The 27,084-nt window shown below is 41.7% G+C and overlaps 1 protein-coding gene across 5 annotated transcripts in view; it reads left to right on the plus strand.

The window, feature by feature from the left end:
* LHFPL2 (LHFPL tetraspan subfamily member 2) overlaps positions 1-27,084 on the plus strand; it is a 153,898-nt gene that overhangs the window by 51,721 nt on the left and 75,093 nt on the right. For all 5 annotated transcript variants that reach the window (XM_032847883.1, XM_032847877.1, XM_032847870.1 and 2 more), the window contains one exon: positions 23,537-23,594. The gene's annotated coding sequence lies outside the window, so the exon portion shown is untranslated. The remainder of the gene's footprint in view (positions 1-23,536; positions 23,595-27,084) is intronic.

A 27,084-nucleotide genomic window follows, 5' to 3' on the forward strand; every position in this document is an offset into this window, starting at 1 on the left:
TGCCTTTTGGTTTTTGCTTCATTTTGTTTTCATCGTGGTGAAACGCACATAACACAATTTACCATTTTCACTTTCTTAACTGTATAGTTCAGTATCATTAAGTACATTCACAGTGTTGTGCAACCATCACCACCACTCATCTCTGGAGCTTTTTTTTTTTTAATCTTGCAAAACTAAAATTCCATACCCGTTAAATACTAGTTCTCTCGTCCTTTCTCCATCTGCTCCTGCCCACCACCCTTCTGCTCTCTCTCTCTCTCTGGATGTCACTACCCTAGGAGCCTCACCTGAGAGGAATTGTATGGTGTTTGTCCTTGTGTTGCTGCTTATTTCACTTAGTGTGATGTCCTCAGGGCTCATCCATATTGGAACATGGGACAGAATCATCTTCCTTTTTAAGGCTGTACACGATTGCAGCGTGTATATGCCACATATCATGGATTCATTCATCTGTTAATAGGGACTTGGTTCGCCTCCACTTTTTGGTTATTGTGAATAATGCTGCTATGACAGTGGGTATATTGCTGTTGGTTCTCTTCTTGGGGGATATTAGGGATTCAGGAATAGAGCCGGTTCTGCCTGTTTGTGAGTAGGACCTCTGTATATGTTTGAATTTTTTGGAAATGAAGGAAGAACAACAACCTGGATCTCTAGGCGTAATTCGGCTGACTATCTGATTACAGAGACCTGGGGTTTTCACTGCTGTGAGGAGGGATCAGGCAGAACTTAATGTAGAGGAAATGAGAAGCCAAGGAAGCAAAGGGCGTTCAGAAAGGGTCAGTGTGGTACGTAACTGTGAGACTTAGAGAAGAGGAAGAAAGAACTCTACTGCCCCCATAGAGTGGAGGATTTATGCAGTTTACCCTGGGACACGGAAGCTGCCCAGGAGAAAAACGCAGGTTAGCTCTTCCTTGGTGGAACCACCGATGTCTCTTAGACACAGGACTGGCCACCAGGTTGGGGAGGCTCCTTCCACAGGGTGAGACCGCGGTCCTCCGTGGTCCCCTGCTGAGCTGCTGGGGCAGAGTGCCTTGCCACTTCCGAGTACTTCTGGTCTTTCCAGAGTGCCCTGGATGGAATTCTGTCATTTCCCTTTGATCTCTAACTGTAGGTCTGTGTTGCTGTTAATAGGAATATTGTACTATTTGCTAATTCAAGAATATGTGTTCTTGACCACTGTGAAAAGACCACCAAATGGAAATGGCTTGAAAGGAGCCATTTCTGTCCAGAAACTTCCCAGGTGTACTGTACAGTGCACCCCTCACAGCTGCCCTGTGCTGGCTCTCGTCATACCCATCAATCACATGGTCATCCAGTTGCATCTGCCCAGATAGAACCATAAGAAGATTTGATGAATGTATATGTTGCCCTTTATTATTTACTGCCCATTTTATGTTTTTATTACTTCAACTAACAAGCTTCTTGTTGTTCCTTTAAGTCCTCACAGCACAAGATTTCCACGACTTCTCCCCTCGTTTAACCTTGCACAGTATTTGATTATAACAATACAAGTTATTCCCAAAGAATGTCTTATTTAATAGTTGTCAGAAAGAAAGAAAGCTTAGGGGTGCCTGACTGGCTCAGTCCTTGGAGCTTGTGACTCTCAAACTCAGGGTAGTGAGTTTGAGGCCCACATTGGGTATAGAGATTACCGAAAAATAAATTCTAAAAATACAGAAAGGAAGGAAGGAAGGAAGAGCTCCATAAAGATAGGAGGGTGGAAATAAAGATGTTAAGGATTATGGAGCAAAAAGGATTGTGAACATTTTCTTTGAGTTGGTCTCAGGATTCACTGAATTTTACATGGTCATCCTGTGTTTCTTTCTTTCTTTCTTTCTTTTTTTTTTAAAGGTTTTATTTTTATTTATTTGACAGATAGAGATGACAAGTAGGCAGAGAGGCAGGCAGAGACAGAAGGAAGCAGGCTCCCCACTGAGCAGAGAGCCTGACTCGGGGCTCGATCCCAGGACTCTGGGATCATGACCTGAGCTGAAGGCAGAGGCTTTAACCCACTGAGCCACCCAGGTGCCCCTCATCCTGTATTTCTTTTATTTTTTTTTTTTTTAAAGATTTTATTTATTTATTTGACAGACAGAGATTACAAGTAGGCAGAGAGGGAGGCAGAGAGAGAGAGAGGAGGAAGCAGGCTCCCTGCTGAGCAGAGAGCCGCATGCGGGGCTCGATCCCAGAATCCTGGGATCATGACCTGAGCCGAAGGCAGAGGCTTTAACCCACTGAGCCACCCAGGCGCCCCTCATCCTGTGTTTCTATCCCAACAATTCTACCTGGCTTTTCCTAGATAATTTTATTGAAAAGCAGTGGCAAAGTATGACTTGTTTTTTCTGCTAAAGCCTTAACAGATAGTTTATTCCCAAATGTAAACATTTTAGTAAGCCTTTTGTTTAGTGACTCATTAGTTTGATGAGGGAAAATGTCCTAATAAAGATAAAGAAACTGTAAACTGTTTCAAAAGCTGCAGAGAGAAAAATGTTAGGGTCCTGTAGATCAACTACTTCCCCTTGTTCTGGGCGCTACATTTGTTGCTTGGTCATGGGAACAGATAATCTGGTCATTTAAGGTTATGTCCTCATCTTAAAATTCTCTTCTGTAAATTTATACATACATCATAAGTCTTGGGTGTTTTACTTCTGTAGTGTGTCTTTCTGTGTGGATAGGGACTATGTATGAATTGAGTTGATTTTATGAAAAGCAGTAAATCTCATTTCTCTCTTCCACAAAATAGCATATAATATGTGTCTCTAGGTTAGCACCAAGAAGTAGCTTGGGTAATTTTTACTAGGAAGCAGTTTGATTTTCTCAGGAATATTGTAAACACCCAGGTATAAAGAGTCACAGATCCCTAAGTAGAATCAAAGGTGTGAGAGAAGAGGAACTCTCCCTGGCTCTGACTGTGGGAACATAAGGCATAATCTGCATTATCATTCGTATACAATTATCCTGGAGGTATTATGACATTATGCTCTACATTATTTTGGTAAGATTAAAAATTCCAGCGTGGATGTAACTATTTCTAGCTTTTGTATGAGTGTTAAATGAAGTATAAACTTATTCCATGTTAAATACTCTTTGTAACAAAAGCATATCGATCTTTAACAAATCCATGAGGAAACATCATAGAGGTTTTTTAAATAGTTCCTTAACTTTCACAAGGCAGTTGTGTGTCTCCCCGATTCTCAACCTTTTCGGGAGGAAGATCCACTTATAAACTGGAAATATGCATAAGGTGAGAAGGAAAAAAAATGGATTTAATATAGTCATTAAAAATAAAAACCAAGAGGCAAAGCAGATTGACTTTGTGGGCTGTGGTGTGGTATAAAGAACTCAGAGTTTGTTTTACTAATAGAATCCGTTAATGCCTTTATCTAGGTTTGTAGGTTTGTATCTGTTCTCTTTTGAAAAGGAGACATAGTGATCAAAGGTGGGCCTTCATTACAACATAACTGTGTGTGTGTGTGTGTGTGTGTGTGTGTGTGTGTGTTGTTAATCACCACACAGTAAGTACATCATTAGTTTTTGAAGTAGGGTTCCATTATTCATTGTTTACGTATAACACCCAGTGCTCCATGTAATACATGCCCTCTTTAATACCCCCACCAGGCTCCCCCACCCCCAAACCCCTCAGTTTGTTTCTCGGAGTCCACAGTCTCTCATGCTTCATCTCCCCCCTCCCCATTTCCCCCCCCCTTCACTTTTCCTTTCCTTTTCCTAATGTCCTTCTTGTTATTCCTTATGTTCAACAAGTAAGTAAAACCATATAATTGACTTTCTCTGCTTGGCTTATTTCACTCAGCTTAATCTCCTCCAGTCCCATCCATGTTGATGCAAAAGTTGGGTATTCATCTTTTCTGATGGCTGAGTAATATTCCATTATATATATGAGCCATATCTTCTTAATCCATTCATCTGTTGAAGGGCATTTCTGCTCTTTCCACAGTTTAGCTGTTGTGGACACTGCTGCTGTGAACATTGGGGTACATATGGCCCTTCTTTTCACTACATCTGTATCTTTGGGGTAAATATCCAGTAGTGAAATTGCAGGGTCATAGGGTAGCTCTATTTTTAAGTTTTTGAGGAATCTCCACACTTTTCCAAAGTGGCTGTACCACCAACTTGCATTCCCACCGACAGTGTAAGAGGGTTTCCCTTTCTCCACATCATTCCAACATTTGTTGTTTCTTGCCTTGTTAATTTTTGCCATTCTAACTGGTGTAAGATGGTATCTCAGTGTGTGTGTGTGTGTTTTTAAATTTTATTTATTTCTTTAACAGACAGAGATCACAAGTAGGCAGAGAGGCAGGTGGGGGTGGGGGGAAGCAGGCTCCCCGCAGAGCAGAGAGCCCGATGTGGGGCTCGATTCCAGGACCCTGGGATCATGACCTGAGCCGAAGGCAGAGGCTTTAACCCACTGAGCCCCCCCAAGCACCCCTCAGTGTGGTTTTGATTTGAATTTCCCTGATGGCTAACGATGTTGAACATTTTTTCATTTGTCTGTTAGTCATTTCATACCAATATACCTTTAAACCTGTTGCCCATTTTTTGGTTATTATTGACTGGATTTCCTGGATGACCCTCCAAAAGATGAGGACATAACCTTAAATGACTAGATTATCTGTTACAAGTCTAGTCTTTGTGAAATTTTGTGCCTTTGTATTTGATACAAGAACATTTCCCAGCAGATACAAGCCAAGTTTCATAATGATATAAATGTGTTTTACTTAGGTGTCTTTCGAATTACATAGACTTATGAGATGTTCTTTGTAAGGTGTGGTCTTGGATACTACACAGATCATGTTTTTCAGTGACAAGGTTTAATTCTGGGACCTTTTAACCTCTCAGAATTGTCAACCAAACCAAAGTTCGGTGCAGCAAGGATTCCATGGATGGACAGCATTCATGGATTCATTTCACCAACGGTATTATCCCCTGCTCTGGGATGGGCATCATGTGGGGCCTTGGGTATATGAGGTGAAGAAGGTGTGCTGGGCCTGGGGGAACCAACCCAGGGTCCGTTGGAGGGGACCAATCAGCAGGTGTACTGCTGGGGGACAAAGGCTATGTCCAGGTCCATATAGGCTGGGACATGTAGCAGGGGTTCTTTCTCACCTCAGTGCTCCCAGAAGGTCAGGGGGTTGGCAGGAGTAGGTGCCCTTTGAACTGAGTGTTGACTCTTAAGTCCAAATCAAAAGCTGTTTCTTAATAATAGACTCTGAACCACACTGTTTATGTAAATTAGGTGACATTCTAATTTGGGGGGAAACTTTTTATTATATTCTTCCCACTTCCTATCTAATGGAAACAAGGCAATGGAAAGCATAGCCTGGGTTGTTTAGCGCTGCCCTTGAATACCGGCTGCTACCTAGTAGCTGCTCCACCTTTCTGAACTTCACATAAAAAGGGAACAATAAGATAAGCTCCATTTGTGTGTTCGGTATGGGATAGCATAGGTAACAGTAATGATGAATTCCTCCTCTTCCGTTGGCACACTGAAGTTGAACGCCTTGAAAAAGATAATTTATTTTGAAAGGTGCTTGGTGAAACAAGAAGGAGAGCAGGGTTAATGAGAGGGCACTGAGAGTGGCTAATATTAGGCACCATGTTTGTTTGTTCCTGGCACTATTCTAAGTGCTTTCTGTACATTTCCTCGTTTGATCCTCTCAAGAATTCTGAATTAGGTGCTATTATTTCATCCCTATGTCAACAATGAGAAAATCGAGGCTCGAGTAGTTAACCCTGCTTGTGCGGCCTCAGAGCTCTTTGCCACCGGAGTGGAGTTTTTGAAGAGGATCACGAGGATGGCAGTGATGGTCAGGCCTAGATTTTTTTTTTCTTTCTTCAAAAATTTTATTTATTTATTTGATAGCGAGAGAGCGCAAGGAGGCAGAGTGGCTGGCAGAAGGAGAGGAAGAAGCAGGCTCCCTGCTGAGCAGGGAGCCGGATGCGGGACTTGATCCCCTAAGATCATGACCTGAGCCAAGGGCAGACACTTAACCGACTGAGCCACCCAGATGCCCCTAGATTTTTATTTTTCATCCTTTGAAGAGCACTTCTGTTTACCTTGTTACATGTGTTCCTCATAAACAACAGGAGATGGCTAGAAATTGAGATAGAAAGCGGAGGTTTCCTAGAGGGGAGCTGACTTGCCCAGGATTACCAAATCTGTATGTGGCCCAGTAGGCACAAGAGCTTTCCCCACCTGATTCTTGAGAGTGTTCATGGAATGAAAGGACAGGACAGCAATCCTGTCAACAAGTGGATGCTCTGAAATTTTTTAAAATGTCTGACGGGCACAGGGAGGTTCATTATGTTGCTCAACATAATGTCATGTCAGTGGCCAGCTGTAATTAGGGAGGGCAGACCCAGCTCCAGTGCCACACGGCTTCTGAGCAACCTAAGTGTGGGAGTTGAAATCCTGATGCTTCTATGTCTAGGCTGCTTGGAGCCAGGGTGCATCCTTATGCCACCCTCTGGGAGTTGGAAGACACTAGGGAGGAATGCAGGTGGGACAGGGACTCTCTGTTGGCTTCCACTGTCTCCTCCATGGTCACGAGGGCTCTTTCGAAAGGTGATTGAGCAGCTACAGCCAAAAGGGAGATGTTGAGGATTGGGGATGATACAAAAGACCTGGGCCGCCTCCTTCCAGGGCTAATCAGCTCTCTTTGCAAATTGAAGGCTCAGCACAATTTTAAAGCGAGAGAGATGAGAAACCAAATAAGGCTGGACCAAAAGCCTGTTGGAATTATGTGGTGTTTTGCCCTGTAGCTGGGGATCCAGTTACAGATGCCTGTGATTATGGCCTTTGCAAACAGTTGTCAGAGAAATTTATAAGATTTCTAAAGGCTGGAGAAGAGCAGATGGGAATTAAATTTCAAGAACAGCTACTCCTAATGGCTTACATGTGGGTATAGGGTATTTAGGATTCAGACCCAAATCCCTGTGTCCAAGAGGTGTGGGATGCAGGGACAAAAGCCAAGATTGGAGATGTGGGGGTTTTCTGGTGGTCTTTTCCTGGAGTATTGTTTATTATCAGCCCACAGGCTGTTCAGAGCAGTGGAAATCTTCCGTTAACAGTTAGCTTGCAGGGTCAAATGTAGTTTTCGTTTGTCCTGTTCAGTAAGATGGCTCTAATGGGCTTCTTTGCCCACAGGCATCAACCATGCCAACAGATAGACTGTGAAAAATGTGAGTCTCTATGACCAACTTTAATTGGCCGTGCAACAGATTTTATAACATTAGCAAAGTTTGGGGTATTTAGGTTTGCCTTGTTTTGTATCTGTTTTTTTCTCGATTCATATGGCAAAAGCTTTAATGACTGTAAGAAATGCCTTTATTATTGACGATGAAGAACAAGATTGCAATGATAGGAGTAATGATAGTAATTTAACAGTTGTTCATTTTGAGGCAAAAGGTGCTACGTTTCTCCCCACCTCCAGTAAAGAAATACACTTACTGAGTTTAAAAATCCACGAAACCTTTATTAGGTAGCAAAAACAATTAAAAAGAATATTCCAAGTCTTGGTATATATAAAAGTAACATTCTAGTTCTTATTGTATTGAAGTGTCCTTTTCCAGAGCTTTTCAGATAATTGCTAGAAAACCCTAAACTGAGGAGTGGGACAGAATTTAAGGACCAACTCTTTTCCTACAAAATCCAGAAGTTTCTGCTGCTGTTTTACTTAATGGGTATACCTCCTGTGTGTGTTGGGGGAGCAGGGAGCAGGAGTGGGTGTAAGCCCTTCAAGGGGCCACTGTTGGGACACTTCACTGTGCTGAGTGGTAGTTCTGTTCATGGGTGGAGCATGTCTGGTTTTGTGGTGACTGAGATAAAGGGTGGAGGAAGGAGCAGAAGATGGGTCGCAGGGCCACGTGGCTCTGTGATGGCCCTGTGTGCCAGGCTTCAGTTACCACCTTCGTGGAATGAGGACAGCGCCGTTCTGTCCTTCACACCGTGCTTCTGCAAAAACCAGATGGCTTAGCACTTTCTGCAAGAGAGACAACATGAAAATCAAATGGAATAACAACGGTACGTCTCTGTGTACTGCCATATCCTAAGATCATCTCAATGAATGTGCACAGCTGCCTGAAGCAGCGACCTGATGATGATTGCATGGTGGACAGGGGGACAAAAGCTTTTAGAGGTCTCAGTAACTTGCCCCAGGGAAAGGGGAATAAAATGGGCAGGTATTGGCCACGCTTGGGGGTCATTACATCCCCAGACAGCACATGCTGAGGCTGGTACTTAAACCCAAGAATTTGAACTCCAGAGTTGGTGCTGCTCTTTCTCCTCAAGTCCTTTAGAGCGGGAAAAGCACTGGTTAAAAATGGCCTTCTCATTCTCCCCGCTTTTAGCTCTGGTGTCGCATGGCCTTTTAGACCACTAGGAGGTAATGTGAGAAGGCTGTGTGCTGCTTGTTGGCTGTATGACCTTGGGCAAGATACCCCAGCTCCCAGTGTCCCCATCTGTGAAATGGAGTTAATAGACTGTCCCTTGTCATTGTTGTGAGTGTTCTGTGGAGATAAATGTTATTAAGTGGTTAATACTGTGGCACCTAGCAAGACCTCAGTCCATGCATTATAATGAAGAGGAGGAAGACCGTTGTTACTGCTAAGGTTCCCTGTGCTCTTAAGGTTTTGGTTACAGAAGGTTCTGTCTCCCTGGACCCATGCGTGGCTGGGCTGTTTCCGGGCTAAACTTGCACTCTTGACCCTCCCATGCTACACACGCCCATAACAGCTTCCTGGGGGCTGGTTTCCATGGAGAACAGCTATTGAACCTCTGTCGTCATGTGTTTCCTATTTATTCCACATACCCCAGCTTAAACTTTCAAGACTCTTCTGCCTCGTCAAGCAAGAGAGCCAGCTGGGCCTGTGGTACATGTTGACCCTCATGCCTTCCCAAGGCCAGTGGCGCTGATAGCCTCTGTCCAGAGCTAATCTTTTAATTCATCCTTTAAAGATTTATGGAGTATTTTTATCCCAGGCAGAACCAGAGAGGGACTTCCCATTTCTCTGTGTCACCAAACCAAGGGTTCGCAAGTATCATCTTATCTCATTTCCTAGAAACAGGTAGAGAGAGAGCCACACAGGGACCCCAAAACTCGGGTCACACCACTTCCTTCATTTTCAGTGCTAATGAGAACTACGGATGTTCTCACTCTTCTCCTGACGTTTCTTAAGGTTTTCATCCTTGTTGTCTTTTCTTAACTCAAGTACTAAGGGAAACCTGAAAGACCGTAGGATGCTTCTGTTCTAACTTTTTAGTTTTAAGCTAAATTTTTTGAAAATCCTAGACCAGTTAGCTTCTTCCCTCCCCCTAGGATGGGCTTAGAATGCTGTCACCATGTACAGTGTCCTCACCATCTGCTGTTTGCCCAGAGCTTCGAATCATCATTTAGGCCAGATGCTTTCCACAAGAACTAAGACTAAAGTTCCTTCGTTTAGCATCTCAAAGAAACACCATTTTTAGACCTATCCATCCTTTAAAAAATGAAAAACAAAAAAATAAGCCATTGATATTAAACTTAGTGAAACTTTGAATGGAATGGGAACAAAATTAAGTTCCCTTTTTTCTAATCCTGGGACTCCTGTTTATGCAGTGGCCCAGGGATAAAGCAGGAGCTAGTCGGAGTTGAGCTGGGTGAAATAAACAAAAAGGTTGAAAAGTCCTTATTTGCTCATTTACTTCCTGTTATTGCGAATCATATGAATTCCTTGGCCATCACCATCCTCAAACATCTTGCTTCTGATTCCTGTAGATGAGGAGACTCCAGTGATTTGTGTGTTTTTTTCCCCTTTACCTAGAGATTCCCATTAAAGTCCTTGATTAGATAGACGAAGCTGGAATATAAATGAAATACAAATGAAATTTTTATTAAATGAGATGCCAAAGAGCAATTTTTCAACTCCTACAAGTCAGTCCAGCCAGTCAGCAAGTGTGAACTACTCCCTTACGGTGGGCATTTGTGTAGATTAATCTTTACACTTGGCTTGGTCCTGAAATCTGAGAAGGTTCCAGCCATGGCTCCATATGATTTCACTGGTTTGACCCTCAGTGCCAGGAAACGACCAGACCATAACGAACACCAAATCACTGAACTCGGGGTACTTTATAGGCCATGTGAAGTCTTTTTTCCTTTGTTTGAGGGTAGTTTTCATCTCTTTGCACACTCAGGTTCAAAAAGGTAGAGGAAATAAACTACAGTGATTTTGTACTGGTTTTGAGTTCATCTTCAGTATTATACCAAGTGTACTTTCTCAGAAGGACCTGTTTGAAACAAAGCTCTGTGTGAATCAGCACTTGTCCTGCTACTGAATGGTAGCTTCTAGGCAGCGAGAGCTGGCCTTGGCAACTCTGAGCCCCCAGTGTGCCTGCGTGCTGTTGATGGATTATGTGGTAATTTGGCCTTATTCCAGGACAGGGAGCAGTTTTCAGAATCATTTCTGAAGCCTTGTACCTAAATGATTTCTGGAAGATATTTCTCAGAGGAAATTGGCAGTAGAGTGAAGCCATTGATCTCACCCCTTGATTTCTTGGTAGAGGAAGCTACCTGGAAAAAAGGAGGAAGACCCTGAAATGCATATTATGTGTCTGTGTATGTACGTGTGACAGCCCAAGCCATTCCTAAACAGAGGGAAATGTGACCATTTGAAATGGACTTGCCAAGCCTCCATGCCGGGAACCTTCCTTCTTGCAAAAAAAAGGAAGTTGTCAACTAAACCCTGATTGTAGGTGCCCAATTCCTATAGTCCTTGGATGCTGCCCGCCAAAGAGGGCCTGCATTCAGCCTCATTTGGACTCTTTAATGGCAGAAAATGGCTCTAACACCTCTTTCCTCTTACCACTTAGGTCATAATTTCTGTTTTTGTTTTTGTTTTCGTTTTCTGCTCTCACATTGCTTTTGAGAACCATAATTTTCCTTTTACTCTTCCAGTGATTGGCATCTTGTTTTTGTCACAAAGATAGTATGCTGGCATTTTCTATCTTAGATGTGAAGTGTGGAGGTCCACGCCAGATAAGGAGGCATACTTAATCTCTGTGATGTTGTCCATGTTCTTGAGAAACTATTAGAACTCTATTATATTGGTGTTTGCCAGTAGAGGTCAAGCCAACATCTGTATGTGTCTTTCTTTCCCAAAGGGCATGACAAGAAAAGAGAAAGAGAAGAGTTCAAGGAATTAAAAACAGAGTCTTCATTAGGATAACATTTGGGGTCAGGTAAACATCTCTTTCTAATTTCACTGAAAAGTTCCAGGAGGCCAAGAGTAAAATCTCCGGAAGACTTGTTTCAAGGAGTGGAGTTCAGTGGAAAGTTCATCTTTAAAAAAAACATGTAGAAAACCTGAGTATGATATTGCTTAGGGGACTCTTAGAAAAACAGAAAAGGAAAAGGAAACCAAAAAGCAAAGTTTCTCCTCATTTGGAAAGTGTGGAAGGCCTGGGAAAGATTTTCCCCAGTGACTAGGAAATACTTCTTTGTTGCACATGAGCTCCTTTCCTTTCAGGAGCTGTAGAGTCATTTCTTTTTTTTTTTTCTTTCAAGTTTTTAGTTTAATTCCAGTTAGTTAACATACAGTCTTCTGTTAGTTTCATGTATCTAACACAGCAATTCAGCAATAGCACACTGTAGAGTCGTTTCTTAAATTTGTGAGTCTGAGTTGTGAGTGTGGACGCCCATGATGCATGCAGACTTGCCTGGGCAGGACAGAGCAGTGTGACTGTCTTTAGTAAGCCAACGACCCATCAGCCTGTGCTGGAGCCTATAGCGTCGCTCTTGGTGGTTCACTTCTGTTGTTGCATTTACCAGTTTCGGGGTCCACATAACATCTTTCACAAGATTTAAGCTCTTGTTTAACTTTTTTTTTAGAACGTTGAGAGAAACAGTCCCCTTTGACTCTGAAGGAAATTAAACCATAAGTCAGGCTACCAGTGAAGATTGTGGAATTTCTGTGCTGGAGATCTTCAAAAGTAGAACATAAAAATTAGGTCCCTTAAGTCTGCTTGGAGCCTAACCAAGATGGCCTCCTGCAGCGCTCCAAGTTTATAAAACAACTTGTGTTAATATTCATATATCCATAGAGCATAAGGAAAGTCAGTACTCTGCTACATTTTCTTTGAGCTCCTGGAAAATGTATTGAGCTCCCTCTGCCTAGAAATGGTTGTGTCTCTCATTTGCATTGTATGCTAATGTTGCTTGTGGACATTTAGGAGTGAGTGGAAGGGAGGAAGTAAGAGGGGTTGTCTGTTTAGAAAGTGACATTCGGGGGCACCTGGGTGGCTCAGTGGGTTAAAGCCTCTGCCTTCGGCTCAGGTCATGATCCCAGGGTCCTGGGATCGAGCCCCACATCGGGCTCTCTGCTAGGCGGGGAGCCTGCTTCCCTTCCTCTCTCTCTGCCTACTTGTGATCTCTCTCTCTCTCTCTCTCTGTCAAATAAATAAAATAAAAAAAAAAGAGAGAGAGAAAGTGACATTCGATCCTTTCAGAGGATTGCATGGTCGGGGGGGATACTTGGCTTAAGCAGGGCTAACTTGACTGAGCATATTAACAAAAAGTCCCCTAAGAACTGTACTTATTGTGAGGACACTTCCTGTAAAGAATTACTACATTACTAAACGATTAGTTTGCTGGCTTTAAATGGTCTATAAAATGCAAAAAGTTTGTTTGGTTCATTGTCACTGGAAGCTATAGACTGTGAAAAGTTAAGAAGACTGTCTGAAGCAAGATTTTTAAATCATCTGGATCCAGTATGAGTCTAGAATGACAAAAATTTAAAAAGTCAAAGAAAAGATTCTTTGTGGAATGCCAGACCACAATGAACATAGTTCTTGGTGACTTACTGGATTCCCAATGTCCCCAGGGCTTTCCCCTCCTGCAAACTGTATCTAGCTCTAGCCTGCCACATAGTGACAAACTAATTTCCCTCCCGCCTACTGATCTTAAAGAGACATAGTTCACAGGCTTGTGAACACCTATAAGGACTTGATTTTTTAGGAATGGAGAAATTGAAAGCATTAAAGGGACTCAACAGACAGGAAAGCAAAATGTGAAATTGGGAGCCCTGCCTCCCCCTCCCCCACAGGCAATTTATGAAAAAAAAATTTTTCCTTTTTTTTTTTTTTTAAAGTAAAGATTTATCTTAGGAATTCAAGTTAGGAGTCTAATGCCCTCTGTGACTCCATTTTTTAAATTGTCCAGTCAAGGACCTAGAAACTAAAATATATTATCTTCCCTTTGTTTTTCTTCCCTTTGTCTTTTTTTGTTTGTTTTATTTTCCCCGGGCAATCAGAAATAAAGGAGAGAGCTCCAAGCTATAACATTTGGTTTTAGTACTGTTTTCTTTCCTCGTTCCTTTTAAGAAAGGACACATTCATTAAAGTAAGACCCTGTGTTTTTAGTTCTTTCACTATTTTAACTTTCCTTTTATTTGAAGTTAGTTCTGCCATGTGGTGGTTTTCAAGATGTTTGTGTATTTACACTGAAACCCTTTCTTTCAAATAAAATCTTATTTTTAACCCTAATATATGAAACAGATAAACTGTAGCTGTTCTGGAGAGTTGGGCCCTGGCCGCCTCCTGCTCCATGGTTTCTGAGGCACATCTGAGCCCTGGGGATCCCTGTGGAGCCTGGTGTTTAATCCCCTGACATGAACACAGGATTAGGGGGAAGGACCTCGTTTGCTGTTCCCAGGCTCCCACCAGTACTTTTTTTTGTCACTTCCCATTTCTGGACCGCTTTGGTGAAATGATGGCATTGTGCTAGATCATCTCTGATGCCCTTCCTGCCCTAAGCAGTCCTGAGTTAAACGTACAGAGCCCTGGGGTGGTGGAATTTGGGTGACTGAATGCAGAAGGCCTGGCTGAAGGAAGACTCATCCTGTCCTGGCATGAATGGTCTCCAGTTCATGCAAATGAGAGCTTGGGAGCCAGAACTGATGCATCAGCAGAATCATCTCAGGAAAATGTTTTCCAGAAGATTGCAGTGAGGCATCTGTAACCCTCTGACACAGAAGAATCTTGTGGAGAAAGGGACTTAAACAAGTTATGGGTTCTTGTTTACCATTGATCGTAGTTGACTTTGTTGGTAAGTGGTTAGCTGTTAATACATCAAACAGTTTTTCCTCACTAGAGAAAATTATGTCCTATCACTTGTGTGTGCGCGTGTGCGTGTGTGTGTTAGTTTGGGAATGCATCTGAGGCATAGTTCAAGAATCTGCAGTCAGTTAACACATTTGCTTAGAGAATGGGGATGGTGAGGCCAAGGTCATGGTTCAGTTGCTCCGTGGGCCAGTTAGCTGGGCGGGGCTGTGCAGCCAGACTGTACTTTTAACCCCGACCAGCTGCCTCTCACATGCATGCCACGGGTCCCAGGGAGGCTTAGGCAGTGTGGAAGGATGTCCAGACTCAGCTTTTCCTCCCAGGATCTCACAGAGCCTTTGTCCTGGTAGGGGAGGGCTTGGCGTTCATCTTCATGGATGGAGGGCACCCTGCTTGCGTATTTAACAGCTTGAAAGGAGAGTCTGAAATATTCCCTGTGAAGCAGAGTCTCAGTGCCTGCTGTGTGTGGGTCTCTCCAGTCCGAGGACAAAAATTGCTACACAAAGTTGACTAGAGATTGTTGAAATAGTGCTCCATAGTTCTCAACATGAGCATACTATCCTCCTTTTCTGGAATTGGGAGAAGGGCTGCCATTAGAAGAGAAATTGCTTCTAACTCCTTAAGACCATTGTTCACTCTCTCTTCTTGTTCTCTTTTCTTCATTTAAACACCATTTTGTAATTAAAATTTGAAACGCTTGATTTGCATTTGTAAAGGAAGAAGAATCTTATGGAAGGTGTTTGAGAAAAACATATTATTCCTATGCACACCATTCCCCTAGAGAATGGTTCTGTATCATTAGGTTTTTACTATTAATGAAACATGAACATTTTCTCTTGTTTCTTAGTATAAACACAGCAATGTATGAAGCCTCTGTATGATTTCATCTTTACAGGGAAACATTACATTTAGTTATAATTTGTTTTCTTTGAAAAATAAGAAAGACAAATAGGCTGAAGTAAAGTATCTCAAACACTTTTTTGGCGAGAAAAGTATTCATTTCTATTAAACAGAAACATTACAGAATGATGAAAACTTTGCATCTCCTAATCACTGCACCAGCCAACCCCCACAGTGGTCACCCTTAGGATACTCCTGAGCCAGTTGTGAAAATGGTTATAAAAATTAGAAATTTAAAACTTCTGTTGATTTTTAGCCCCAGAATTAATTTTTACCAGGTTAGTGGCTTTCAGAATGTTTGTCTTTAATGAGTGCTTTCTTCAAACAAAATTTTCAGTGGAATTCTAATATAGGGAAAAAAAAAAAGATAAAAGCAGAGACACTCAAGTTGTAGCTTGGGACGAATTCTGCTCACTTCCTCCTCTGCCCTGACCAGTGAAACCCCAGGGTCCTTCTCCAGAAAGATCCAGCAGCATTTACAGCGGGCACTTAACCCAGTTGCTTTAGTGGTTGACTGGTGTTGGACTTCTACCTCCTTGACCAGCTTTTCTAAATGGAGCACTCATAGTGATGTTTGTTTTCCCATCATTGACTTGGGATGCTTATTTTTAGTTAAGCTATAGTTAGTCACGAACTTAAAAGCAAACCACCTAAGCCAACCAGTGATTTTTTTTTTTCTTTCTTGAAATCGGACCTTTACATTTAACTCATCCTTTGAGTTTAACTCAAATGCCACATTTGTCACTACTTTTTTTAAGTTTGTGGCAGCAAGTTTTTCTCCTTGTGTATTTCGGTTTAAATCTGTAACTACAGTGCTTGGACCGTGGTAGACATTCATGTCCATGGACCATGTAGGAATGAGTTTTAGCCTTTCATACCTTATTTCTGATAATTGTGTGCCTGCCTGTTTACTTTCCACCACTAGATAATAAAAAGGAAGACAGCCTTATTTTACGCTGTAGATAATGCTAGAGAATCTCAATCTCTGATCAGACCCAAGTACTTCAGAGTCCTCCAAAAGAAAAACACAGCCTCTTATAAACACACAGCTCTTGCATCCATGCTGTGACCAAATGCTGTGAGGATAAGATGGCGCTAAAAATGGTCTTTAGCAGTCTTGAGAGGTGTTTGCATATTTGCAGTAAGTATTTATTGAGAACCTGCTGTGTGATTTGGCTAAGCCTCAGAGAGCTAGACAGGTCAGGTATTTCACATGAACTCTTTCCTTAGTACACACACCCCTATGAAGTAGATGCTATTATTTATTTACTTATTTTGCTATACAATAGCCAGCTCTTACCTTACTCAGTTGACTGCTTTTCTGGGGGTAATCTCACCCTTACCTGTGGCTCCAGACACCTCCTACATGGTGTGAGTTTCCCACACTGTATCACCTACTCTAATCTCCATTCCTCAGTTCCCCACCGTGCCTACTGGAATCTGCCCAACCAGGTTCTTCAAGCTTAAAAGCCTCAACAAGCGAATTTTCCTCCAAACCCTCATCTGACCTCCCTTTTTACCTTGGTTTCCTGTTTTGGTCAAGACCTTATCATCTGCTCACACACGTGTTCACCAACTGATCCTCACCGAGAACGTACTCTATTTAAAGTGCCACTCCAGGTATTAGCGAGCTGTACAACGCGGACTAGAACACATATTCCAGTGGACAAACAGCTTGCTTCCGTTTTTTTAAGATTTATTTATTTATTTGAGAGGGGGGAGGCAGGCAGAGGGAGAGTCTTAAGCAGACTCTGCACTGAGCGCAGAGCTCAACGTGGGGCTCGATCTCACGACCCTGAGATCATATCCTGAGCTGAAATCAAGAGTCAGATGTGTAACCAGCAAAGCCACCCAGGTGCCCTGTGTTGTGATACAGATTTTTTTTTTCTTCACAAATTTCTTGAAACTCTTCCCTGGCAAGCAGTAGAAGTGTATTATCATACTGTCCTCAGTCAATTTCTGTGGAAGTGATTTTATGCCCCTGACATGTATTCAGAAGACATCCCCGCTCCTCCTGAGATGACTCGGGCCTTCCCAGCTCTCCAAGCGGTAATCAGAGCTCCTTTTCTCTGGCTCCTGCTTCACCAAAATCCTGTTACTTGCTCACTCTTGTCAAGATTTTAGAAAAGCTCAAAGCCTTGGGTGACGGAGACGGAAGCTACAGGTGTAAGTCTGCCTGAAAGAGACAGTAGCGATGGTACAAGAGTTGTGTACAGGACGACCACTAGACCCCTCGTGCGGTAGCAGTCCCAGGAGGCACCAGGGCAGAGGACTGCTGCGCAGGGTAGGGGAGACAGTACTTCCTTGGGCATAGCAAATAATGCCTTGTTTGTTTTGGTCTCCCTGGTACCTGGCGGGGAATAGGTGCCCAACAGATAATTTTTGACTAGGGGAGGATAAATTATTGGACAGAGAAATGTTTTTCACATATGCAAGGTAATGATAAGGGTAAATATTTTAGATAGGGGAGCCAGGACTCCCAGAGCCAACTGTCTCTCACCACTAGAATCATCCTTGCTTGGTTGCAGGGACTCTCAGAATTCTTTCCTTCATTTTTAGGACATTGCACATCTTTAAAGAAGACATTTCCAGAGTGGTGAGTTAGCTTGCGCTGATGTTGTAACGGCCGTGTCCCCTCAGTGAACTTCACCTGTGTGAAGGTGACGTTCTACAAGGATCTTTGGGTCTTTCCACAGGGCGCACGGGCTCGTTCTTGGATGACAAGGGGATTATAACTCATAGCTACCTTGGGAGCAGCATTTCTACTTGCCGTCTGTATGCTTTTTCCTGAGTGTGGAGCGTGTCCATTTTACCCTCTTTGGAAAGGTTTTTAATGTGTAGTCTTCATTTTTTTCTAGTTTTAATCTTGGCATCTGTTTTTCAGAAACATTGGTCTGTTACTAAGTTGATGCCGAGATTTGGAAGGCAAACTGCTAAGAAGTGTCAAAGAGAGGAAGGGCTTGTCAGCATTTCTGGTCCGAGCTACCTGCATGGCCCCCTGGTTAGCTTTGGTGCACACTCTGAGGGGGCTGCACTCATCTGCCTGCCTGTAGCGACCTGTGTCTGTCCAGCTTCAATGACTTACTCCTAAACACGTGCTTGGGGTATTTGATGAGGTTTGCTCATTACCGGCACCCAACAATATTCACAACTGTTTCTGTCTCGCAGAATGACCACATAGCTATATTCAAGGTTAAAAAAAAAAAAAAAAAAAAGACCAAGAATATTAAGAGTAGTTGTTACTTACCCTAAGGAGCATTTTGCAGAATTACCAAAAGATCTCTTTAATTATATACACTTGCCCTTGTTGCCTCCTTCTACCACCTGTGTTTCAAGGATGTCATGGAGGTTGGTCCAGACACTGACTGGTATTTTGAAACACACTCACTTGAGGACTCCCCCTGTGTGGACAGGGTAACCACCACTCCCATGGCCTTCCAGGCCTGCTGACTCATCCTTTGCCTCTGGTGCTTTCTCTTGCTGGAATTCCAGCTGTCATCTTTGCTTGATGATTTTTCTCCATCCTGTCTACCTCATATTTCTCTCTCCCCCCATTCTGCCCTTTCTATCTGTAGGAAATCATCCATTCAGTAAATATTTATAAAATGTCTACTGTGTGCCATGTATTGTGCTAAATACAGGAGATAGGTAAGGGAGTAAGCTAGAATTAGTTTTAGTCTCAAGGAGTTTCTGGTCCAGTATATTTGTAACTAAATGTTGGGGAAAGGCTAATAGTCACGTGAATGAACATGGCACACAAACCTGATACGTTAAAAGGCAGTATAATTGAATCTGACTTATTGCTGGCACATGGGTAGGTTACTCTGTTGTTCTCAGATATTTAAAAACTTACCCTTTAACAGCTTCATGTTGATGTGATTTTTGACTCAAGTAGTTTCTTCTTCCTTAAGAGTAAAAGGAAGTTTTTGCAATAGACGATATTTGGCTTATAGACTGTGAGGTCTCTTGGAACCTTGACCTTCAGTCATTCACTGTGTGGCTGAGTGGCGGGGAGGAACATTGTAGAGGTTCAAGTTCCCAGCATTTCACATGAGTTAACGCAGTTCAGCCTTTGGCAACCTGCCACTCCCTCTGCTTGCAGACAAGTTTGTGAAATTTGACACTTTCATGTCTTTCTTTAAAAAATCTTGCAAGGTTCAGCAGTCTTCTAAACTCTGTTGTCAGACCCACCTGTGAGGTTCTCTTGGACCTGTTGTCAGAAGAGAGTCTGTACATTTCACTGACTTGGGGGGAAAAAAAAACTCTCAGCCTAGTGTTAGAACAATAACTTAAGCTTTGGATGCAGAAATGGGGCACTGCTCTTTTTGTCTCTTCTGCTGCTACCAACTCCCCTTAAATTATGAACCATATACAAGCATATATTGTATCAGCAGAGCATAGTGAAGTAGGATTTCAACAACTGTTCCTTTAGTCAACAAAGTAAACAGAACCTAGAGAGTTGTCCACTAAAAATACAGAGTACTTCTTAGGTAGAAGTAGAGTGGTATATGAGTAATAGGGCTCTTACTGTATTTTGCTTTTAGCTCATCTCCTTTGGTTTCATTTTCATGCTTCAAGTCTTTGGGGCCCATCCTTGCCCTTGTCCTTGATGAATAGGTACGATGGCTGAAAAACACATGTCTTGGTTGTTGCAAAGACCTACCATTTACTGACTGCGTGATTTACCTTAAGTGGTTCAAATTCCTAGTCTGTAAAGTAGAAATAACAAATGATGTCTGCCCTCCACCCCCACTCCAACCGCCTTCTGCTTAATATGTGGGTCAGATGAGAAACTGAATTGTAAAGCGTCATTTAACTTACAGGGTGCTCTGCCCTGGGAATTTGCATTCTCACCGAGGATGGGTGTAGTCAGCTATCCCAGGGTGCATGGAACGAGTCTCTCTGTTCTAGGATAGCAGTCGAGACTTTTACCCTTCTTTGGCTTCTGTGATCATGAGCCGCTGCTTCTTACCTTACGCCCTGGCCCCGCACCCCACCCTCGGCGACCTGGACCTTTGTGTGGCCGCTCTCTTTACTGTGACATTCTTTTTTCAGTTGACCTGGGATTTATCCTTGTAACTTCCCAAACTAGTTACACTTCTTGGTTCTAGTTTTAGAGTTAACATGAAACAGTTCAAATCAGCACATTTCAAGTCATAGAAATTTATAAGTGAGAGAGGGATTTTACAACGCAGCTTCCTGTTTTTGGCAGTTCAGTTCAGTAAATAAGAGCTGGTGCCTGTCACGTGGGACTGCGCTCAGGCACTAAAGGCACCATTGTTTCTCCTCTGGTCCCAGATCTCCGGAAGTGCAGCAGAAGGGCATGCAACCCGAATGGAGATGAATGGGAAGTACAGACTTTTAACTCCTTAATGTGCAAAAATAACAGCGGTTTTGATTCCATTGAGGGTACTTGCTGAGTACGTGCCTGCGTTTATTAGGTTATAATTCATGTAAGTGGCTAAGCAGACTACTGATCTATAAAAATGAAGATGAAAGAATGATAAATAATAAAGCCATCTATTTCTGATTTTTATATGCTGCTCTGTGTTTGTTAACCAGTAAGTGAAAAACATAACTGCACCTAGAGGAAGGGAAACTGGTGAAATGGCAGAATGGTGATACTTCTGTGTGTACTGTGCTAGATGTTCCTAGAGTTGCCGCAGCCCCTGAGGACCCTGAAGCGTCTTCTCAGAGATTAAGGACAGGATACACTCGCCTCATAGAGTTACATGTTAATTAACAGAACTTAAGCAAAAAAACAAAACAAAACAAAACAAAAACCACCACAGCCCCGATGCCAGAGTTCGATGCCCTGGGTTCTCTTCTTGCCCATGTTGCTGGTGGGCAGTGTGATTTGGGGGGGGGGGGCATCTGTCTCTACTCTTCAGAATTTCATTTTCTCTCAGATTCAAAATGGGGCTAATTTTTTTTTTTCCCCTGCCTCTGTTAATAGAGTTGTTTAGGATTAAATGTGGTCATGTATGTGGACTTAAATCTTCACTTCTTACAAGCCATGTAACTTTGAGAGACTTCTCTGTGCCTGTTTCTTCATCCTTCAAGTGAAATAATATTAATACCTACTTCCGCATTCTGTGAGAAGTGAGTTAATTCCCACCAAGTACATTGATCAGTGCCTGACAGTTAATGCCTAACCGTATTATTTTTTGTGAAATTTGAAGGCTCTATGACTTAATATAGTTTTAGTCTACTGAAAGTTTGCAATGATTTAAAAAAATAAAAATAAAAATAACTAATGCCCTATTACCATGTATTATCTTTCTGATCATTTTGGTAGTTTCACAAGATAGGTCTTTGTTGTCAGTGCTCATGATACTGAAAACTTCTTCCCAAAATGCCTTTTGTCTTCAGAGCTTCACACCAAATTTATTTATTCTAGGAAGTGCCTTTTACTGGCAGCGTGAGTTTGGAAAGCTTTAGGTGGGAATCAGGATATGACCCTTGCCTTGTCTATTACTGTTAGAGGTTGGAGATCTTAACTGTCCAGAGCTTTGCTTATGTTGTATGTGACAAAAATTTTTTTAAAATGTTATCTTTGATTTTGAGGTATGCTAAGTCAGTGTTTTTGTGACCCATTCAGCTTTGAAAGGTAATGAAATGTTGATCAAGAGCTCCACCACAACAGACCCATTTGTGCTAATCCTAGTGGTTTATTTCACAGAGGCAGTTTTTCAGATAAAAATACTGATCGTGACTTCCTGTGACTTTCCCTAAAGGGGTGAAATTAAATTGTGGGAAATGCTTGGAATTTAACTGGTAATTAACTTATAAAGAACCATTAAAAAAAAATCACAACTCTCCTAAGCTATTATAACAAAGAACCTTATGAATTCAGAATTCTTTTGTGTATAAAGTGAAACCCAGTGACTGTTGTTCGGTATCTTTAAGTTTGTTACTGAACTAAAATGATGTCTTTAGACAGAGGAGCCTTTGAGACCCATACTGGCTTTTCAACCTCAAGTCCAGTTTAGATTAACACTGATGCTGCTGCTGTTACACTAGTTACTTGGATATGAGTATGGATATTTGTGGCTTGATATTATAGACTTTCATTACAAAATTTGATGGGATATTTGGAAGTTGTTAAGAGAAAATGGGCACGTAGGCTTTTCCTGTTTTTCTGCTTATCAGTAGAATTGAGGCTGTCAAATATTTTGTTTCATCTGTCTTACCTGGCGTTACCTAGTTGTGTATTTACTACTTCTTGAATGCCAAATGCCTTCTTTCTACATTTTTATTTATATGCAGTGTTACATACAATCCTAAATAGCATGATTGGGCTACCATTTTGAAATGAAGAAATTACTTTTAATTACTTTTATTAATACAAAAAGCACACATTAATTTTATCTGCTACTTGATTTGTTTTCCAGAGCTTTCATGTTAAGGAAGTCGGGACTGTTTGGAGAGGTACTGAGGAGACTAGCAGGTGTAGAGTAGGAAGTGTTTGCAAGGGGCCACATGGCAGAATGAAAAGATTGCCGTTTGGAAACCCTGGGTCTCTGTGATGCTGGGGAAATTTTCTGCTTCTTTCAACATTTGTTTCCCCAACTGTCGATGGACATTCTGTGTATCTGGAAAGGTTATAATCTGATACCACACAATGCTGATATATAGTGTAGTTCCACCAAATAGTAACTGTGATATTTTGTATTAGAAATTTGTTCCATTTATGTTTAATATTTCAAAGCAGTTCTGAATGGACATTTTGGGATTCTTTGTTTCAAATATATTAATACTAATTAATATTAGTAGGCTTATATTAATAGGCTTATAATTTTCCAAGATTACCAGAAGACTTTAAGAACACCAAAAAGAATACTTGATTTCTGAACATATTAATAGGCTTATAATTTTATAAGATTACCAGAAGACTTGGAGAACACCAAAAGGAATTTTTCATTTCTGAGTAAACTAATCGTTAATAAATTCTTGTTTCTTGATTTCCTTTGTTTACTATGTTGGAGTTGTAATGACCACTTTCCCCTATCTCCAGTCTTGGACATCCTTGTGAGTTTAGCTTTAAAAAAAGTTAGCAAAGTTACTGAAAAGGATATAGAGTACTGCCAGGATAGTTTCCGCATTCACAATGAAGTATGTCATTCCTAATTTGTTTCAGGAGTATTTGAGCCTTTTGAGACTGTTTATAAAGTGCCCTGACAGACACAAATTGTGTTTTCAAGTTGGCCTCTTTGTGAGGGAAAAGGAAAGGATGCAATAAGGGGTGTCTTCATGGGCTGCACCTTCCCCACGGCTCTCTTATTTTTTCTGGTTCATTGCTGGTTAGGATTCGATGTTAGTACATTAGTGTTCCTACGAACCTGTGGCTGTTCCCACGAACAGGTGGCTATATTCTAATGCAAGTTGAACTATATGCTGCCTGGGGGCCAATATTTGAAACACTATCTATTTTAATGAGACATAAAATTGTATGCTAAGTCTTCTTTATGTTTAAAAAAAAAAAAAATTCAAGTTTTTTTTTTTTTTTCCAATTTGTTTTTCCAGGTGGCATTTTTCTGAAGTTGTTCATTGACACTTCCCAGCATTTCTGCAGATAAAATAGGTAAGTAGTAGAAATCAGATACCTTCATTATAACAGTTCTTTGGATACACTTTCCAGGGGGGTAGCAAATTACTTCTTGAAAGAGGTACAGTATTTCAAACTTTTGGATCTTGAACGGTAACACTAGTTTGTTTGTTTTTGTTTAGAAATACTCTCAGATGATTGATTGTAAAAGACCCTGTAAAGGTTCTGTGACCATCTGTAAGCAAATTTCCAAGCTCTTTATAATGGGCATAGCTGACTCTGAGTTGTGTTTCCTTCTGAGTTCTCTGTGGACCATTTCACCATTTTTACTATCTCTCTGTGAAAGGAGAAGTAAAGATGGCCAATTCAAATTACCCAGTTTTATTACTTGATGACAGCTCAGGTAGAGGAATTGCCTAAATAAAAGTTGAAAACAGTTGACTAATAGGTGATGTATGATTGAGTCTGTTGATTCTGATTTATAAAGGTTTCTTTTGGAAAATGTTAGTAATAACAAATAGGGTTTGAGTAATCTCCTACAGTATGCGTTCAGGAAAATCAATTAAATAATTGTTTTAAAAGACTTTGATCCGGGGCACCTGGGTGGCTCAGTGGGTTAAAGCCTCTGCCTTCGGCTCAGGTCATGATCCCAGGGTCCTGGGATCCAGCCCCACATCGGGCTCTCTGCTCGGCAGGGAGCCTGCTTCCCCCTCTCTCTCTGCCTGCCTCTCTGCCTACTTGTGATCTCTGCCTGTCAAATAAATAATAAATAAAATCTTAAAAAAAAATAAATAAAAATAAAAGACTTTGATCCATCTCTGCTTCTAAAAAGGCAGACAGTATTCAACTTGGTCCCCCAAGGCCCTTGTAATGAACTTGAGGATACGGCTCAGGCCAACGGAGCCAGTATGTGGTTCGAATGTAGGACCCACTGACATCCTCTCCAGAAGGCTCTGCCATATGCAGTGAATTCACAGATTACTTTCACAGATGCCATCTCAACTGTGGAATGGAGATCTTTTTAGCTTATAGATTCTGGGGAAGGCAAAATTGCCCTTCTATCATGATTTGAACTATTGATTTCTGAAATGTTATTAACTTGTTTTAATAGCTACTACTGCTTGGGTTAGATTAGGAAGCTTGGGTTCTTTTTTTTTCTTTTTTTCTTTTTTTTTAATGGGAACTGTAAACACCTATGAGTTATGAAATAATTTGAGCAAAGTTCCTTCTCTTGGGAAAGCCAGGGCTGACCCAAGATGGGTGGGTGTCTTGTGAAGGTTAATCATTGGCACATTATCAAACTGATAATCTTGAAATATCTGTTCTATTATTTATTTACTGGGAGTAAGTGAAAGTGATTTTCTATTAATGAAGACTATTAATAAAAAATACATATCTTTTCCTGTATGTTGAAAATAAGGGATTTATTACTAATGTGACTTTCTGAACCAGGTGTCCATACGTCTGTTTAAAATTTGGTTAATAATAACACTCTGCCACGCATTGTTCCGGTCCAGACTTTCAGATGCCTGTCAGCCAGGTGACATTGGGGTTGGTAGTGAGGCCTGTTTTCACTCATACAGATCTACAAGGGAAAACATTCTCAGAAGAGACAGATCTGTGCTGGTGAGGAGTGTGTTTATTCCAACTCCCAGGCACTGTCTGTTTGAGTGGAAACAGGTCCAGCTGCCATTTTGTCCATTATGTAAGGAGTCGCCTGTGAACCCCTGAGTTAAGTGGCTCCATATTTCCCATGTATTCCAATGATGATTTAGTCCCCCACTGTGGGTTTGTCACCCTGGATCACTGCCAGGCTGGCCTGTTTAATCCAGCTCTGGGGAGAAGCCAGTTCCATTCTGCCAGTGCCTTCAGGAGCTAAGTCTTGTTCATCCTTGAAATCCCCCTCTCCGAAGATTTAGCCAGATAAAACAGCTATCTCTCTCTCTTTTTAAATTGTGAGTTCATCCCATACAAATGCAATAAAACTTGAGCAAGTCAGACACTGGAGTGGCCTTTCTGAAATAACAGCATGTGAATTATGAAGAAATCAGACTCCTCATATCATACCACCTTGTTGAAAGGTTGCTCTTGAACAAGGAGTCACCACAGTCTGAGGAGAGCCTGCCTTGAGGTGGTTCAAGGCTGAGAGTCCATCTCTGCTGGCACAGACCTGTGTTGGGATTCCAGATATGGTGCCATTTGGCTGTGTGACCTCAGGCATATTCCTTTACCTAGTGGAATGTCCATCTCTTTATGTGTGAATACCCCTTTGCCCTGGAATGCTTTGGAGGATTCAGTGAGGTAAAGATGACATGTGTGTAGCGTTAGAGCAGCCACAAGTACCTTGTGCATGTCTTCCTCACATCAGGGACCTCGGAAGGTGCACTGAGTGTGGGATGGAGGAACTGCTCTGCCAGCTGTCTCTTCTGCCTCCTTGGTAGAGTGGGGGGGTCGTACCTGCTCTGTTAGGGCCTACCTGCTCTGTACAAATTGTGAGATATCTTTGAAAAGCATGAATTGAGGGTGTGTAGTTGGTATTAGGGGGCTTCTGTTGGGCAGGCTTTAAAAAAAAAAATCTGGTCAGACTTTCTGGGCTTCAGTCCCAGCTCTACACCTTATAACTAGGTGTATGACCTTGAACAAGTTATTAACACCCTCTCTGGCTCTCACCTGTCTCATGGGATTGCTGGGAGATTAAATGATGTATTGTGTGTAGAGTGAGCCATATGGAACTAGCACCTAGTGAATCTCAATAAATATGCTCATAATTTCACCAGGACACAGGAAGGGAGGCAGGGAATCTGACTTGAAAAAATGTCCATAGTTTTAAAATCTCTTTTGAGTTTGAACTTTGCCTTATTGAGCCGCCTTTTTTGGGTTGGGGGTGGGGAGGGACTCCATTCAAGTTAAGTTATTTAGATCAGGAAGGATCACTTTGGGACTCCCTCATCAGAAGGGTTGAAGCATTGGGAGTTTTAGTCTTCTTTGGTTTTCTGTTCACGAGTAAATGAATCTTTCCCCCCAGTTCTAAGTTTTCAATGAAGTTGTCTCAAAAATGCATAAAAGTTTTCCAATAACTGAATTAACTATCAGTTCTAAATTTTTTCTTTTTCTTTTTTTTTAAAGATTTTATTTGTTTATTTGACAGACAGATCCCAAGTAGGCAGAGAGGCAGGGAGAGAGAGTGGGGGGAAGCAGGCTCCCTGCTGAGCAGACAGCCTGATTCCTGGCTCCATCCCAGGACCCTGAGATCATGACCTGAGCTGAAGACAGAGGCTTAGCCCACTGAGCCACCCAGGTGCCCCAAATAAATAAAATCTTAAAAAAAAAAAAGGAATAGAAAAAGACAACACATGATTACTAAGTGGATTTTGCCTTTAAAATGAAAAGCTGGGTTAACATTTGAGTATTCATAAAGGTAACTCATTGCGTCACAAAGTAAAAAATAAAAACGGAGACAACTTGGGCATCCAGATCTATTTTTTCAGCTGTACATTTTATATGGTTTAATCAGATCATGTATTTC

This window comes from Lontra canadensis, unplaced genomic scaffold (assembly GCF_010015895.1).
Source record: "Lontra canadensis isolate GAN:19392208 unplaced genomic scaffold, GSC_riverotter_1.0 scaffold4, whole genome shotgun sequence".
Taxonomy (NCBI): Eukaryota; Metazoa; Chordata; class Mammalia; order Carnivora; family Mustelidae; genus Lontra; species Lontra canadensis.